The sequence below is a fragment of the Melanerpes formicivorus genome, unplaced genomic scaffold, assembly GCF_026170545.1.
Source record: "Melanerpes formicivorus ecotype bairdi unplaced genomic scaffold, bMelFor1.0.p_v2 SCAF_185, whole genome shotgun sequence".
Lineage (NCBI taxonomy): Eukaryota > Metazoa > Chordata > Aves > Piciformes > Picidae > Melanerpes > Melanerpes formicivorus.
The window spans coordinates 2,697-19,745 of NW_027142537.1; the positions used below are offsets into that span (position 1 = coordinate 2,697).

General features: G+C 43.8%; 1 protein-coding gene across 1 annotated transcript in view; it reads left to right on the forward strand.

Annotated features, from left to right (window-relative positions):
* The first annotated feature begins 11,269 nt into the window (after window positions 1-11,269).
* The window catches only part of SLC41A3 (solute carrier family 41 member 3), a 50,255-nt gene continuing 44,475 nt past the window's right edge, over window positions 11,270-17,049 (forward strand). Inside the window, exon 1 of the mRNA XM_068169472.1 lies at window positions 11,270-11,303. The gene's annotated coding sequence lies outside the window, so the exon portion shown is untranslated. The remainder of the gene's footprint in view (window positions 11,304-17,049) is intronic.

A 17,049-nucleotide genomic window follows, 5' to 3' on the forward strand; every position in this document is an offset into this window, starting at 1 on the left:
GCATCTGAAACAATTCTATGATTCTACCTTGGGCAACCTGCTCTGGGTGACCCTTCTCTAGCAGAGGGGTTGGACTAGATGATCTCCAGGGTCCCCTTCCAACCCCTGTCATTCTGTGATTCAACAACACAGATACAGTAAAATAACTGTAATGGACCATATTTTCCACTAGCTAGGCCTGTCTACCTAAGTCTGATGTGCAGTCTCTTGCTCAGCCGATGTCTCATCAGTTGAATTTTCAAGATCAGTTTAACAGCTGGAATTACATTCCTGTTCTGCCAGATATGCTATTTGTTGTTGGAGTACTGCCTTTGTCATAGAGATGCCATCAGTTTTTACACAAAAATCTTCCCTTTGCATTTATTATGTGAGGAACCCTGGATGTAAAACCGAAAACCAATGGGAAAAAAAAAAAAAAGTTTAGGTACTCAGTCGCTATTTTGGTATCTTGCTTGCTGTGATGTCTCAAGATGTGTCTGCACAGGAAAGGGATCAGGAGTTAAATGCAGTAAAAAGCACTTTCACATTCTGTGATTGTCCTTGGAGCTATTTAAATCCACTATTTACAGATCCCCAAGGAACAAAAATTAAGGAGTGATTGATTACCCATGAGCTAATGTAGCCAGTTCTGCACTAAACATGGTGGTGTTCATGAACCTCTCTTTTGAACATGCACCTATCTACCATCCACCACCCACCCATGAGATCCCCAAAGGTAGGCACTACAGTGCTGGCTATTGGTGTGGGAAAACAAAGACTAAAATCTTCAAGTTTAGCAAATGTAAAAGTGGACAGGAGAGTAAAACTGCATTCTGAAACGTATCACAATTTGATTAGGGAAGCTGAGGGTTTATTCTTATCCTGGAGATCTGGGAGACTGAGGGAGCTGAGGTTGCTTAGCCTGGAGAAGAGGAGGCTCAGGGGGGACCTTATTGCTGTCTACAACTACCTGAAGGGAGGTAGTAGCCAGGTGGGGCCTGGTCTCTTCTCCCAGGCAACCAGCACCAGAACAAGAGGACACAGTCTCAAGCTGCGCCAGGGGAGGTTTAGGCTGGATGTTAGGAAGAAGTTCTTCATAGAAAGAGTGATTGGTCATTGGAATGGGCTGCCCAGGGAGGTGGTGGAGTCACCGTCACTGGAAGTGTTTAAGAAGAGACTGGAAGAGGCACTTGGTGCCATGGCTTAGTTGATTAGGTGGAGTTGGGTGGTAGGTTGAACTTGATGATCTGGAAGGTCTTTTCCAACCTGGTTTATCCTATCCTATCCTATCCTATCCTATCCTATCCTATCCTATCCTATCCTATCCTATCCTATCCTATCCTATCCTATCCTATCCTATCCTATCCTGGTCTACATTTAGTATTATCATGCATTTTTTTTTTGGAAAGAGTGCCCTGTTAAGATGTCTCAGGTTAGATATACCAAAGCTGTCACACTTTCTTCAGCCATATCTTCTGACTTTCAAATTACATCTTGATATATTTATAGTTGAGACACCCCACACACACACCCACACACACCTCCATACACTCCTAGACTCAGCAGCAACAAATTGTTCCCTTCATGATACAAGGAAGGAATGAAGGGCTAAACATTTATTGATTAATGGGTTTGCTCCTTGTCACTTGGCTGCATCTCAAAGTCATGATCAACACCTTTTAACACCAGAATGAAGCAGATTTGCTCCATATGTTTCATACTGTATATTGCTACACTATCTGCTCTAGCTGTGCCCATAGACTCCCTTGTCAGTGCTGCAAGAACTAGTAAATTGCAAGCCCTTGGCAACAGCAGCAACTATTCCCTCTGAAAATATTGCATTATATTCCCTGGCAAAAGAGAACATCTAATGGAGTACAGATGATGTGAATTAATCTTTGAATAAGCATTTAATTTGTTGGCCAAGGTCTGATTGCCCCCCCCCCCCCCTTTTTTTTTTTTTGGTAGTATTCTCATAATGAACATAAAAAGATTACAAGATTTGTGAATGCAGTCAGTCTTCTGGAAGCTCTGGCAGCTGGCTCAGCTTTGACATATTTATTTCTTTTTTTTCCCCCCCTCAGTAATTAAAAATACTTCTACAAAGGCTGAACCCAACCATCATGAAGAGCACTTCCAGGCTAAGATGTAGGATTCAAACTCCATCACCTCACTTAGCCTCTTCTAGCCAGAGATGCCGAAGGATTTGTTTTACAACATGTTGAAGAATTTTGTATCCTGCTGAGAATTTGTTTGAAAAATTCATTTCTTGCACAGGTCATTAGAACTGAGCAGGCTGGCTTGTCTACAAACATATGGTTTAAAAGTATTGCTATAGCTGAGATACAAGATGCTTAAATTAATCCCTCCTCTTGGGTAAACCCTGTTTTCATTAGGCTCAGCAGAGAACACACTGCAATGGCCTATAATAAATCTTGCCCCCAAACCATTTCCACAACGATGTACAGGATGGCAGTGAATAGATGTTAGTAAATGCATAAAGCTTTGGTTAAAAAACACACAGAATATATTTGAATGTTCACAAACTCATTAGCAGAAGATGAGAGGAAGGCCCTGTGGCTTTCCGGACAATGGGAATGGGCTCGCACCAGCAGTGCATTTGCGTCATGACAGAGGAGAGCTGGGAAGAGAGGGAGTTATGAGAGAGAGGGGAGCAGAAAATGGAAATAAAAAATAAAATATTTTGAACTGGATCCCAGGAACAATGGGGTGTAGATAAGGTAGTGCTGGCAAGGCTTGTTTAAGGGGCAAAGATTTACTGGTGAAACCAGGGGACCGTGGGTCTTGGACTGGATCCCACTAGCTCCGCTTTATGCGCCATCCCACGACATGTGGGATCTCGTATTCCTGATGCAGCTGAATCTAGAAGACTATGTGTTTGTTCTCACTTGGATGGGGCTAGCCCTCATCATGCCCATCTGCACAGGGTAAGAAGGTGGGAAATTGTACACTGCAGCTAGTGGTGTCAGTGTCATGGGCAACTGGTGAGGTCCATGAGAGAAGAGAAATTTGCTGTTCTCCATAGCCAGAAGTGATCATGGCTTGAAGGAATGGGGATGCAGTCCAGGCCTTGGCACTTAAAAAAGTAGGTGGTGACAGGAAGATTTGCAGGCAACAGATGTGGAAGGAGAAGGAGAGTTCAGGGACAAGAAGCATGGTGTGCTTGGTTCAGGTGCAAAAAAAGGTGGCTGAAGGCAGGGTGGTGGGCCCTGGGCCATATTTGAAAGTGTGCTGTGGCTTGATTTCTTTCTTTTTTCTATTTTATTTCATTGTTAGCACATGTGGCAGGTTGGCACAGTCCAGAGCACATTTCCAGCTGATTACTCTGGGTTGCAGGGGGAGTCACTCCTTGAGCATGTTTCTTCACGGATTATGTTAGGAGGCGGAAAAATATGGTCTTGAGCTAAAGCCAAGGAGTGGAGCAAAGATAGCTGGGTTAAATTTCTGATCCCAACACAGGTGTAAGATTTATGGGAGTCATTTTACCTTCCATTTCTCTTAAAGTAAAAGAGAATAAAAGCCTCTTCTTGTCTGAAAGGATATTCTAAAGCTTGATTTCTTAGTCAAGCAAAAGCTGCTGGTGAGAGGTAGGAAATGTTGAAAGCAGTGTCCCTGTACCCATGATTTCTCTTTGACTTTTAGCTCTATCTGAAAGGACATCCATGCTTTGGCATCTGCACTCCTGTTTTACAATATTTGTGCAAGAGCTGTGTTTGCTGTTTTCCCGATTAAACTCACGCGCAAAGGTCAGGTGGCTTCTCGTCTGATCCAGAAATGTCAGATTGACTTTGACAGCAAACCGCAGCAAAGCCCAACAGGCATCAGGTGTTTTGTTGCAAGTTTCCCTGCTTTGCAGCAGAGTGCTCACGTATGACACAGCTGGGTCTGGGTTCGCAGCAGTTCAGCTGACAGATAACTGAGGACACGGCGGAAAAAGAAAACAGAGCAACTTCTTTACAGTGGTTAGGGTAACAATATAACCATTTCCCCTATGAATCTCTCAGGTCAGAAAAATTTCCAGAGCATATGCTGCCTCATTTTCAAGGATGCTGAACACTAAAGTTTCCTTTTGTTTCCAATGGGGAATCTCAAATGATTAATTCACTTACTGATAGAGTGACTTCTAGAGAGAAACTACAAGGAAGAGAAATGCAATGGGATCATAACCTTCCTAGATGCAGGAAGATGTCAAACCTTCTGAAGACTTCTCTTTCTGTTAAAATTAGCATTTTTCATGTTTGTCAGGGCTCTCTTTGTTCTTCAGCTTGGTGGGGGGGCAGGCAGGAGGAGGAGGGGAAGGAAGCAAGATCAATCCAGTTTACATTATGTACTTTGCTTTGTGTACCTTGCAATATTGTTCACCACATACAAGACTCTCACAGATGGCAGTCCTCTTGCAGTTGTGACAACAGCTCAAGTGCCAACTAGGCACCATCATGTGTTCAGGAGTGGCCAGCTTCCTTCTGGGCTGATAACCTTAATAGGTAAGCAAAACAAACTGAGACCAAAGGAAGAACTTTTGTTAATGTTACATAAAAGGGAGGCAGAGGCCCCAGAATGATGGGATTGTGCTGGATGCATGTGGCAGAGTTGAACTGTGACCTAGGCCACTAGGACTAAGCATTTTACCTCAAGCACGGAACTCACTTGTCCTGCCCGGAGGCCTTAGCAGTACCTGATAGTTTTAAATCATTACTTAAACAGGTTGACTAAATCCCAGATATCAGAATCTATTTTGCTGCCAAGTTTTTCTCTGGGGTTCCTCTCCTCTCTTCACCCCCTGGGGTTTGCTGTGTGCAGTTATGTATCCTTTAAGTTTTCCTTGAAAACTCGGGTTCATTCATTTCTGTGAATGCACGATTCATAGTGGAGCTGACACATTTCATTAAGCTCAGCACATTGCATAGAGGCTTGGCAAAGGATCCCTGGGTTTTTATTCAACCCAGACACACCGTGTGACCAGCTGTCACAGATTGTGTTGTAAAATTAGAATAAAACCATAGAACACAGTTGAGGGAAGGGAAGAAAATTGTCCCTCTCTAGGGACAGCACTTTGAGCTGTGACAAAAGACTCTCAGAGCACATCAGACACAGACAGGAACTTTGTGCAAAACTCAACCGTTTTCAGTTTTTGTGCTTGAATATTATACCATGGGTAGGTGCCACTGTATAAAGGATTCACCTTGTTCTAGCTTCAGCACAAAATTCTGCTTCTCACTTTGCTGTCAGGAGCACACACAAGTTTTGGTGGAACAGAGTATCCATTTAATCAGACTGCAGGATTAGAAACGACCTCCAAGAACATTGCGTCTTGCTGTGCTACTTAGGAGAACAGTGTGAGAATGAAGAGACTTGTGCAGTCCTTTTCTATGAAGAAACTAAAATCTGTTTGCGTTTATTAGATCTGCCAGCATCTGTGTGAGACAGACAGGCATGCATACGGGTTGTCTCTGCTTTTCAGAGCTCTTTTTGTCCCCTCATTTTTGTGAGGCAGCACAGTGTGGGATTCCTCACCATGCAGATGCATCTGGACAGGTTTTTTTGGGTTGCCTTTGAGGTGTTCAGTGGCCCAACTCTAAGTAGTGTAAAACTGATCTCTCCTCTTGACTCCACATAAGAAATGTAGCTGAGTGGCTATCACAGCGCATTTAATGTGTGGGATGCAAAATTGGGAGAGAGGGATATACATTGCAAGTGTTTCAGGCATCTTTTGGGGGAAACGACAGGCAGGAATCAGCTGATGCATGAAGCTTGTGATATCTGCTAGAACTACAGTAATGTTACATAGTTGGATTCTTGGTCTCTCTGTTGCGTTTGAGGGCTCACTTGGAGGCACTGAGGGATTGATTTGATGACTATCTGTATTTAGTCTTAATGTCCAATAGTTGTCTTGATTGGCTCAAGTCAATTGGCAACAAACAGCAAGAAACTAACAGAGCTGGGGCTAAACTATTCCCTTTTACCACAGCAGTTTATCTACCAGATGTCATTTTTATTGTCACTGTTAGGTAATTGGAAGATATGTAAGCAGGTCAGAACTTTGGTAGAGAAATAATTGGAGACCTCAAGGCACAGATAGATGACTACTGTAGATGCTAACAAACTTAGTTAATCAACAGCAATGAAATTATATCATCATCCAGTAAGAGAATCATGCAATGCCATGGCTAGAATCAAGGCCTGCTGTTTACCTTGATTCAGGCCAATTTATAAAATGGGTTAAGCTGTTTCCACTCCAGCATCATGTTCTCCATGTGGGATAAAGCTTGCCTAATGAAATGCTTCCAAGTTAAAAATTCTGTTCTGATGCACGTAGATGTCTTTCCTCTGTCATAATGAAGTACAGTTCTATGTCCATGATGAATCCTGACCCCTGCAGAGCAGAGATGAGGAAATTAAATGCATGTTAAGGTTCTGTTTGCTTATAAAAGCCATACTTATGTATGGATAGAACAGCTCCTTGAGGGTGTTAACAGGTATCTGCAAATTACTTTTCCATGCAACGCTCTCAGTTGTATTCATCTCTTAAAATCAGGTCAGTATGTTGCAAAGATAGAAAGATGAGGCTGCTGAGATGCATCAGCACAGTAAATGAAGGTTTGCACTCAGGTCAGTTCTCTGATGGACTCGAGACATATCAGGTCTCTGTCATGGACATTGACCCAACCCTAGAACTGGAGATGGAAAGACCCCACATGCTTCATGATAGCACTGGTTCTACTCTGGAAGTGATGCAGATGAATAAATAGATTTGGGCCTGGAAAAGGCCAGGAAGCTCAGTTTTTGTAGGTATCCTCATTTTGCTCTTCCTAAGCATAGTACAGATGCTTTGAGTCTGATTTAGAGCAGAGTTTATTAATCTAATCCTGCATGATTTACTGTGTTCTGGGGACAGATGTGGCCTTTTTGCAATACAGAGACAGAGATCCCACTTGCAGCATTTTTATTGTTAATAAATGCATAAAAAACCCAACCAACCAACCAAGTCACCTCTGACACTGGGAATCAGTATTCTGGTAACTGGATCCAAAGAGAGTATCTCGAGTGTGAGGCTGATAACATGAGGAAAACTAAATTATGATCTTGGTGGGTTTAACTGTTGTATTCAGGAGGAGATGGCAATGTTCAGCATCTCACACAATTCAGCCCGGAAGGGATGTTTGGCAAGTTCCCATATTTCTGTTGGACTTTTATAAATCCTCAGCATTCCTCCCACCCCCTCCAAAAAAAAAAAGCCACTTTCATAGGAATATTCATCAGGTCCAGCCCTTCTGCAAGTCATGAGGCACATTGACACACAGAGACACTTTTCCCTGAGGAACTCTGGGATTTCACAGTCCTTTTTGAAAAAACTCTTTTCTCCGTATTCCAGACAGGGATCTGAGGAACAAGGCTGTTTGTCAGGCAGCATTTTTTTCTAAAGGGGAATGTGACCAGCCTTCCCAATGAAAGGCTTTCAAACGGGCTGCCTGGGAGATCTCACAGCAAACTCACCCTCCTTGCAATAGTGAAAGAGTGGCTCCGGTATAGCTGGCCTGGCAAGGCAGATACACAGGACTTAAGGCCTCTCAGGGGAGCAAAGCCAGCTGGAGTGTCCTCTTGACTGAGCAAATCGTAAAGGGAGTCCTTATTCTGCTGGGAAGAAGTTGTGGGATTGGCTCTACTCCCAGCCTCTGGCAAGAGGGACGTGTCAGTGTCAGAGAGAGGGTTTTGTCCCTAAACACTGTGTGATACGGCTACACTGTCATCAGGGTATGGTTTTCTTGCCCTGTAAGGGGAGTAGGGCAGACAGATTTGAGGTGAAAGCAGTCTTCAAGTTGCTTCCGTGGCAACGCGAGATCAGCCAAGCCCCAGATCTGAGGAGGATGGATGTACCTTTATGCTCCTTTTTCCCTTTTTTCCTTTGCTTGCTGTTTGCTTTCCCAGCAATTGGACTTTATGATCTTTGAAGTCTTTTCCAACCTTAATGATTCTATGACTTGCAGAAAAGCCCTCAGGCTTAGTATCTTACTGTCCATGTGCTGCTCTTTATTTTTCCAGGCAGGTTGCTTGTATTGATTCTGATATAATCAAGTGCTTACTGCCATCCTCAGACCTCCTATTAGGCATTTTAAAGTGCATGAAACTGCCTGCCTCATGCATGCAGTATTGCACCACATGTAGACTCAGGCATTTTGTTTGCAGCTTCTGAAGTATCTTCCCCAAATAGGCAATAGATGCATTTTTCTCTTTAAACAAGTAATACTTTAAAGAAGAAAAGAAAATACTGGTGCTGCTCTTCCTTTGGGGCTTTTATATACTGATGGGCCCCTCTCCAAACAAACTACCAGGCTGAGCAGGAGGGTTGGATCTTCAAAAATGCAATGGCTCAGGCCTTTTTAATGCAAATCCATGTTTCTGGGAGCTCATTTAACAGAAAGAGCTTGTATGAAAGCAACTTCTTTAAGAACATGTAGTTTTTAAGATCTGTTAACTTGACGGGGAGTTTAGCTTTGCAGTTTTCCTGTGGCAATTATCATGTTTTCCATGGTAATGCCTATTTTCTTCAGACTGAAAAAAAGTAATAATCAGACATCTGTTAAGCAGAGATACCACAGACTCAGTCTAGTATATGTGAACTTACTGATTTCTAATGGACTTTGGAAACGGACTGCTTTCTGGAGTGAAAAATACCACTACTGTTAAAAAATGCTGAAGTTCTGCTTCCAATCAGTTCAAGGTTTGAATATGGGGAATGGCAGACAACATTTGACTTACTGAGGTAATAATCCCACTGGGCAAAAATCATAGACACAAAAGCATTTGCACAGGCCTGCTGTGGAACTGAAGTGTCCCTAGATGTGCAAGTACCCCTGCAGGCCCCTGAGGCAAGAAGACAAATCAAGGTAGGGAAAACGCATGGGAAGCCGCCAGGTACATCCATCATTAGCTTACTGTTTCTGTACCTTAGCCATCCTGTCTACAAACTGGAAACACGTAGTAGCTCTGTTGTGAAACTTCATGGATGAGAATTTATAGAATTATTTCAGGTCCTCTGGCTGTGGGGCAACATAATTTCAGTGTCAAAACTGGGACAGCTATTGAGTGCACGCACAGGCCCGGGGGAGCGTAGTGTCCCTCAGATGCTGTAGGTAAATTTCAATCCACACCACAGTCACTACGTCTGCAGAGAATGGCTGTTTTCCTTTTAATCTGCTGTTCTTCAATGGTTTCCAGCCATTGCTAGCCTGTCTTTGTGAAATGAATTTTCCCCCATTCAAAAGCAGCAGTGTTTTATTTTTGTTTTAGCTGTGCTTGGGAATGCAGAGCAATTCAATCAAGAGGAAAATACACCATGAAAAGCTCTGAAAGCCCTGAGGTCAAGGATCTGAAGTTACCCACAATATTAATGACAAACCAGTGGCTGCACCATGGCAACGGACAGAAGAATATGTGGCGTGGAAACCATAAGTAGTGTGGGGGTTTCAAAGAGCACAACCGGGAGAAAAATGGAAATTACATGATGTTCCCTCTGTTCTGTGCTAGGACAGCCATGTATGGTCTAATCCTTAATGTTGGTGAGTCCCAGACTTTCAGTAGGGCCCCATAAGAGAATGAGAAAGAAGTTGGAGTTGGAGCTGGAATTAAACTGTTGAAAAGTTTTATTTAAAGGGGGAAAGGTTTGGGTGGGAGCAGGTTAAATGAATGCTATGGGATCTCTGTGCCTGGGTTGTCTTCTGGGATTCCCTCCTGGGTCCAAGTGAATCACTCAAAAAAAACCCAAGCACTGATAGTGGAGTTGATTAGAAACACAAACTTTAGCTCTTTTGCCAGAGCTGGGAATTAGTGGCAATAGGTTGTGCTGTTGACTTTAGAGGGTGTTGAGTTCCTTAACTAAGAAGCGAAGGAATTGTTTCCAACAACACCTCAACATAGAATAGCTTGTTATGATTTACTTTTAGTAAAAGGTTATGTTTTTGTGACCATCTCTGCTGGCTTGTGGTATGTGAATAGCTGAAGATATGGAGACTGAACTGTCCAGCTCTTGCATCACATAGAAGGGAATGAGGCAGAAAGGGATCCAACTCTACTCTCCTGCAGAGCCTGGTGAAAACTGCTGCTCCTATGCTTGTAAGCATGAGAATTATATGAGAAAAATAGCCAAATAACCACAGTGGTACTGCAGTAATCCTGGTCCTATTGTCACCACAAATGAGGCACTGATGGGAGAACTCTCCAAAACATGGGATGGTTTTTAACCTTGCAGACACCTGCTTCTGCTGACTGAATAGTGTGGCACCTGTGGTTAGTTTACACAGATTTGTACTAATCTAGTTCAGGCTTCCACAAATATTTTTCATTCAGCAGGAATGACTGCAGCAAGTAGCTGGCAGTGGTGAAACCAAGCTCTACAACCCAGTGGTGAAACCAAGCTCTACAAACCAGTGATGATCCAGGCTACCGCAGTGTAGAATAACTGTGTTTGTCACTCTATTGTCATGTCTGCTGAACCCTTCACCTAATCCTCAGGTGGCACATGTGAGCATTATGGCTTGAAATCAGTGCTGGCAGTTGCAGTTGTATTATTCTGCACAAATGCCACCTTCTGCTCTTTTCTTTGGCTGCAGGAGCACTGCAGCCATATAACTATGCACAGAGCTTTGGATACATGCAGAGTTTTCATCTTTTAAGCCCTACTTTTCAGAGCATCCTTGATACAGAGAGTGACTCAAAACCAGGTCATGGTAAACCGGATCACTTAACAGCCTGCATTTCTGTGTTGCTGTAACATCTGTTGCTGTAGCTTTTGTTGTTTACACTTGCAATCAGATGACCCAATTCTTTTTGTGTGAGCAGGGAGCGCACTTGGGCAGGGAGAGAGCTGAGATTTGAAGAGAGCCCTGTGCAGAAAGCTGTCCGTTGAATCTGGTTGGCTAGAGGACCTCAATTGCAACAACTGAATGAGGGAAGAGAAAAGAAGTATATAAGGCTTGGGGAGACAAAAGGAGGGTAACTTCACTTGGAGAAGGAAATGAGCATCAGAGGAGGGTGGCAAGACTTTGTGGAAGAACATTAAAGATCAATGAAGGATTAGGCAAGGGAAGGAAAACCATCAGAAATCAGAAGAGTCTTAAAATAAACCTGCAAAGTTCCCTGGATAAAGGCAAGAACTGGAGAAGCAGTTAACTTGTTGCTGTGAATACTGAAAAGGATTGCTTAGGGTCTAAAATATGCCCATATGACCCTTTTGATGGTATGAAAGGCAGTAGCTCAGGAGGTGTTGAATTTGGAAAAGGAGGGCTGTGCAGCTTCTGGGCACTCTGGTGAGCAGTCTCCTTTGAAGCAGTCTTTGATCACTTGGGAAAAGCTGGGATTAAATGACAGAAGGGAACAGAAAGTTCAGCTGGCTCATATGGCCAAGAAATGTGACCGTGTTTTCTTCAGTTGGTTGGCATTTCTTGAGTACCTTTTAATTTTTTATGTTTCACTTAGTGTACTGTTCAGTGACGACTCAGCTGACCTTCAGTATTTTACTTCTGAACATGTGAGAGTTGCATCTTTCCACACCTTCTAATGTTTGTGGTACTATAGTTTCAACCATACAGGAAACAGAGATGCCATGAAACTGTCTGGTTTTTAATACTACTATTTCCTGAGGGCATTCTACTTTCCAAAATAATCTTAACTGTACCAATATAGTTAATTTTTAACTGCCTTGTTTGTGTGGATAAATTTCTCCTCATAACTACTTTAAATATGTAACATGTTGTGAATTGATAGAAACTGTGATGAAGAATGAGTGGAAGAGTGCTGGCAAAATGTGTGCACTCTGGATGATCCAGACATCTCTTTCTCTGGACTAGTGTCTCCAGGGCAGGGGTGTGCTCTGTTCTCCCTTTCCATGTCTAGCCAGGACTGGGTGGGAGCAGAGTATAGAGCCATGAAAGATCTGCATGAATTTGGTATCTGCCTTTAGAGGGAATGAGCAGGACAAGACTGGTGGCCAGGTTTGGGGCAGAAAAGAAGTGTTGTCTTCACTGATGGAGGAACCTCTACTTGTTTAGGGCTTTTGTTGTTTAAAAAAGCTTTTAACAAAGGGATCTTCTAGCAGAACTTGCTCCCATGCAGGGAAGCTGGTGTCAGAGGTAGGTGGACAGGAGATGAACCTGTCTGTGTAAGACTGGTCTTTGTACCATGGAATATGGCTGGTGTAATGGAAGTCCATATCCTTTGACACCTTTGGACCTTCCTGCAAAGCTGGGAGTGATACAAGTAGCTGGCTACACTGAGGGCCAAATGCAATGCTGATTTGATGGAGGGAGGAAGGTAGCAACAGTGGGTGCCCTGTCACATGTGACTCTCAACAGTAACAGCAGGTAAGGTAGGGAGGTTTGTTGTAGCATCCTTGTCCTCTTGTGCTAGTATTTTCTCTGAGTGCTATTTTGCTGGTCTGACCAGACACTGAAAACTCGGGTACTCCCCCCTCAAAAATGGCCCAGATGTGCTTAGACTAAAGATTTACAGATCTGCCTTTCTCTAGCTGCTTTCTTGACTCCTCTTATAAATGTCTTCATATTTCTTAAGGTGGTTGTGTGGGTATGAAGTCGTAGTTGTTTCATAAGTACACCCCTTCATGTACTGACTAGGTCACAAAACCAGCAGTGTGGGCCTATGGGGCTCTGGAGGCTTCTCTGTGACTTCAGATCGATTTGGAAATAAACCAAGAGGGGGCTAAGGCTGCTGTCACTGCACAAACAGCCTGTTGGCATCACTCACTTGAGCAGTAAGACCCCGCTGGAGCTGCTATCCTTGCCTGTGTGACATATTTCCAGGTTTGCAGAGCAATATAGTGTGTCTTGTGGTTCTGTGAAGAAAGGTTGGCCACTGCTCCTCCAGCTGTTCATAAAGTGATACATGTCAGTGGTAACCCTGCATGTAATATCAGAAACAGCAGCTACAGATGGAAAATCACCCAAGTGCAAGTTGTACTGACATGCTCAATGCCTGACATCAGATGCCTCGGAAAGGATCCCAAAGAATCTGGGAACCATGGCACATGATGGATTATTTCTGGTTTGGCCTGTCTCCTCCATGCAGCTTATTTCTGCTCCTCTTGACAGCTGGAGGGCTGTGGAAATGCAGCTCATCTCTCGTTGCCTTTACTATTTCTGTTCTGCTAACAGGCTGGCGTAAGTCTGAGTGTGACACATGTGAACATTGATCACATGTCCTAAGGTGACAAAGTGCTGGAGTACAGTCTGCTCTGTTCTTTTCAGCAAGGGTGCAAAAAATAATCACACATGTTTGCTGGAAAAGAAAGGCACGCTAAACCTCCAGCCATTATGGTCCTTCAGAGTTTGTAAGCAATCATGCACCAAGGAGAACAGCTTCCCGTGGGTTATAGAGAAGGGGCAGACTTCAATCTTTATTGCTGTCTTCTGATCCCTGCCAATAAAACCTGCAAAAGCTGCTTCCAGCTTTTGCTAGCTCCCCGAGGGGCATATTCTGAGTTCTTCCATCACAGTTTTTCCACTGATTCTGCTGTTGCAGAATCAGATGTTAATGGTCTGCCCAGGAAGTGTTTGGCAGCACTTGTAACTTGCAGAGCACAGTGTGCCCTGAATGCCAAGCCCTCTGCAAGGCTTTCAGCACCATGCAAGTGTGGAGTGAGGCCCAGGAAGAGATGGTGCTCTGCATAATCACAAGTTTAAGGCCCAACTTGTCATATGCTAAGTGCTTCTGGTTCCTCCATGTTGCCAGTGGGATTCAAGATATTCAGTACCTGGTGGACAGGGTGGCTTGCTTGGATCTGACAAGAGAGGTTTTTCACTCCAGCTTGAATAATTCTATTTTAGTGTGGGAGGGATGGCTGAAGCTGCTCCTTTTCTTTCAGCTTGTTTCCAAAAGCTCAAGAAACAACTCTGTGAAATTTGTGATATTTCAGCTTTCTCCCTCCTATGTCTAACAGTGGGAAGCAGGCTGTCCAAACCTCAGCCTGAAGCACAGCTGGAAAGGCTCACAGAGGCTGTGCAGCAGCATGTTCTTGAGTAACTATTTTGTGTAGTTAATGCTGGTGTCAATATTAACTGGTCAGTCCTCTTAATAACATTAATAACATTATACTCAGTCTAGTATTATATTTCAGGGTCTAAGGCTCAGTGAAGAAGTCACAGTATCACAGTACATTAGAGGTTGGAAGGGACCTCCAGAGATCATTTGGTCCAACTCCCCTGCCAAAATAGGATCACCTAGGGTAGTCTGCACAGGAATGTGTCCAGAGGGGTTTTGAATGTGTCCAGAGAAGGAGACTTTACAGCCTCTCTGGGCAGCCTGTTCCAGTGCTCTGTCACCCTCACTGGAAAGATGTTTCTCCTTGTGTTGAGGTGAAATCTTTTATGTTCAAGCTTGGATCCATTGTTCCTTGTCTTATTACTGTGCACCACCAAGAAGAGTTTTGGCCCCTCCACCCACCCCTCAGATATTTAGAGACATTGATGAAATCCCCTCTCAGTCTTCTCTTCTCAAGACTAAACAGCCCCAGGTGTCTCAGTCTCACTCTCTACAGGATGGTGCTCTGCTGGTAGAGATCCAAGGGAAATAATGGGACTTGTGGGAAGGGTGATTTCACTCTCAGCATTGTTTGGATCTCACTCAGGTAAAAAGAGCAGCAAAAAAAGGCTTTGGTGCCTTCAAGCTTTGGAAAAGGAGTGGAGCTCACTGCAGAGACTGCTGTTTTATGGGCACCAGAGCCAAATTTGTTCTGTTAGTGAATCTGCCCTCAGACCACGTGAGATCCCCTAGCTATGCAAAGGGGGCAAGATGAGCCCATTAGCTCCTGCAGCAGTTCCAAAAAAAGAGCGAAAGCCCTGCGCTGCTTGTTCACGGCCTTCCTGGTGTTTGCAGAGGAAGTCTAATGCCATTCCCCTGCCATATTGTTTCCCATGAGTATCTGCCAAAGAATGCCTGATGCAAAAAATAAACCGCGGCAAATGCCGTCTGTTTCCATTACTGTATGGGGAATGACTGGCTTATGTAATGTGCAGCGTGAAACCACTGCAGAGATCAAAAATAAATATTGCTCTGTTGTGGAATGTACTGGGAGCATAGTTGACGTTTTTGTGGCTGATGAAAAAATCAAAGCTCGTTATCACTCCTGAGGTTTGCCCTCTCTGTGCGTGCTTGTGCGAGGGTCTGTCTATTTCTGTGTATGAAAGGCTCTGGGCCGAATCCCGATATTCAGCATCTATTTTTACTTGGTTGCTGCTCAGGCAAAACTTTCATTGACACTAATTGGAAAGCTGCCTAAGTAAAGGGTGCTGAGGGAATTGAGAAGCTGGCTGCAACTCAGCTTGATTTTTTTATTTCTGAAATGCCTTTCCTGAGCTGTTCCTTTATATGATACCTACTTGCTAAAGTAAGTTGAAAGCCGGTGCAAATTTACCTGGCACTACTGCAGCTGGACATTCATTTTGCACAGCTGGGATTTTTTCCCCCCTCTGCATTTGAGATAGGTGTCCTGTGTGTATGTGCTTTATATGACTTTCCTTATGGAAGGGGTGGGGGGTCTGTGGGTGAAGCCAGCCAGATAGCACCAGGGTTGTGCTGACTTGCACTGGCTGTAGATCTGGCATGCAGAATATTTTCCTTTTTTGCTTCCCCCTCCCTCAGCACTGGAAGCATTTGGAGTTTGATGGCAGGGATTCAGTCCCCTCCAATGTCGACACTCTGTGTTTTCCCTTCTAACCTGCTGCTTCCAATCTTGTTCTTTCTGAACCATTGCCACTATCTTGCACAAAGGCAGCAGGTTGTCATTTGGTAGGGAAGGCCTCACATGAGACACCTGGGGAAGAACTGGCTTGTGCAGTGAAGCACATATCCAGAAGATGAAACAATCCCCTGGCAGTGCATTGCAAATGTCTACCAGGTGGGAACTCTGAACTGGAGGCAGTCAGATGTATTTCCTTGTATTATGAGCTGGAGTTTTGATTTCAGACTTGCTAAAATTGTGCATTTGTTTCTCAGGAAGAATTTGGTTTGAGCAAAAGCAGACAAGTCCATCCTGGACAGATGGTGCTGCAAAAATAATGGCAGAGCAGGGTTATGAAAAGATGTAGAGAAGTGGATGTGAAACAAGGATGGAGAGAAGTGGGTGTGTCTGATACAAGCTCAAGCAAGTCTGAGAGAAGTGATGGAAACCAGCCCCTGAAGTGAGCAGGGGAGCTTGTGGTACGTGAAAATCATGCCAACAAGAAGAAACTTGTGAGTGCACAGGGGCCTTCTGTTCCCTTGTATGGCACTAATGAGAGTTGTCAAGTGGCAGCTACTTACAGGACAGAGTCAAAGGTTTTGTTCTAGTCTTTCTTTCCACATCCTGAACACCATTTTCCTGGTGCTACCACTCATACAACTTTGGAGTTTGGCAACTTGGGACCAACCCACCAAATTCCTTTGTTAGCATCCTATGATCCAGCTTGTGTTTTAACTAATTGGGCAATTTTCTAGCTCTTCCTGGACAGGGTGGGTGAGACCATGCTTTGGGCCACAATGTTGGTCATGGGAAAAAGTTATGTTCTTACTAGTGCTGTGTTTTGCTACTAGGAAAGCAGTGATGGGAGAGTTGCCAAGATCTTATTGCTATCTCTGCAGAGAACAGACTGCCAATCACACTGTGACACTTAGTGGAACCTACAGTCTTCTTTGCTGGTGTCAGGCCTCTGAATCTCTCCAGAAAGGGGATATATCCAGGGATTATGCTCCCACAGCCATTAATCATGGGTATGGAGTGATGACATCCTGCACAACCTTTGAGAAGGCGGTGAATAGGTTAGGAATAAACAGGTTGGTCATTCTTAGTGGTACATGAAGTTCTCTCAGGATAGCAGAAGGAGGACTGTTACACTGAGATATGCTCCTGATGAATATTAATCAGCACTAACTTGATGCTCTGCAAATTTAATACACTTTAAATGAGTTGTATGTAGTGCTTATTATCTGTCTAGAGAGTTTACCAAATACATTTGGTCAACTGCTGTTCATTTCAGTGTTAATCAAGTTTAATACAAGCTTAAA